Here is a 1,470-nt window from a genome sequence, read left to right as displayed (position 1 = left end):
AGTCTATCACCCTTGGGGTCAGAATTTCAATATATAAATGGGGGGGGGGGGGCGGAATGTAAACATTCAGTCCTCTAAAATTGTTTGTTCTATTTTAAAGCTATTCTTCTGATATGGTTTCAACTGTACTAGTCTGATGGGATTCCAAAAATTTTATATGCTTTGCTGCCAGGGGAAGAATCCCCACGTGCATGCAGCCGAAAGTCTATAAATCCTGCAACCTGAGATGCTTATAGATATTTTGGGACCTAAAGCTTATAAAATTTAGAGGCAATCTTTAAGAATAGTAACTCAAATTACATATGAAAAAAATAGGTGTCAAAATGAATGAAATTTATAATGAATTTCTATTTCTTTAGAATGAGGAAAAATTACAACAGATTAAAAATTTTTAAAAACTGACACATTCCAAAACATCACAATATCTAGAAAAACAGTACATATTTTCACTAGTTAACTGAACGATACAATGCTATAACACCTTTTCCTTTTTATTTTTGGTTCCATAATTTTCTACCAGCCTTTCATTTTTTTTTAACAAAAAATATGGAACGCTTCACGAATTTGCGTGTCATCCTTGCGCAGGGGCCATGCTAATCTTCTCTGTATTGTTCCAATTTTAGTATATATGCTGCCAAAGCGAGCACTTCTACCAGCCTTTTATATGACAATATAGTAAAATATTTTTGGTAAGGAGAAATAAAAATAACTTAGTTTCTCCTCTAGTATTGTTGATATAAATTTAACTTTTATTTTTATTAATTTACATTTTTAAAATCTTTGCAAAAAGTTTAAGACAATTGTTTGGAATTTCTTAAATTAGAGAAAATCTTAATTTTTCATAACTATGTTAGGATTTCCCATGTTTAAAGTTTTCTTATACAGAGTCTAACCTTTGTTACTGTTTGAATAGACACTATCCATTAATCAGTTTGTCCAAGAGGGTGTGTAGAAGACACACTCCCTGAGTTTTCTGTCTTCTTATATGATTGGAATCAGTTCCATTTTTATTAGGATGTAATGAGAATGAACCCTCTGCTGACAACTTTCCAGGCCCAATTGTTCAGAAAATTTTCCATAAACTACTCTCTGACTCAACACGTTTCAAATCTTGTTTCTGTTCAACTGGTAGATACTCTTATTTCTAGCAGCCACAGCATACTTGGACACTGGGCCTCCTGGATTATGAGATGAAATGTGTTTCTTACTTGGCTAAATGTGTTCACTAAGAATTGAACATGATTTGTCACAATATTTATAATCCTGGTGTAAAAGAATACTCAGACTGGCCATTTATATTGATATAATTTTCAGATTTACTTATTCAATTTGCCTCAAATTTATAGAGTTTATTTTCTTCTAAAAAGCTGAAGTCTAAGATAAGCGGCAGGATTTAAACTGCCCTATGTGGAAATACTAATGGTGTTAAATGAAACATTCTCTATGAGCACATGCATTAACTCAGATGGG

General features: G+C 32.3%; 1 non-coding gene across 1 annotated transcript; it reads right to left on the bottom strand.

Annotated features, from left to right (window-relative positions):
• Positions 1 to 540: 540 nt before the first annotated feature.
• On the bottom strand, positions 541 to 647 carry LOC140689621 (U6 spliceosomal RNA). Its single transcript, XR_012064663.1, has one exon. It is a non-coding gene; the product is annotated as a U6 spliceosomal RNA (small nuclear RNA).
• Positions 648 to 1,470: the final 823 nt, after the last annotated feature.

Source organism: Vicugna pacos, chromosome 26, assembly GCF_048564905.1.
Source record: "Vicugna pacos chromosome 26, VicPac4, whole genome shotgun sequence".
Lineage (NCBI taxonomy): Eukaryota > Metazoa > Chordata > Mammalia > Artiodactyla > Camelidae > Vicugna > Vicugna pacos.
This window is presented reverse-complemented; position numbering and strand designations above follow the sequence as displayed.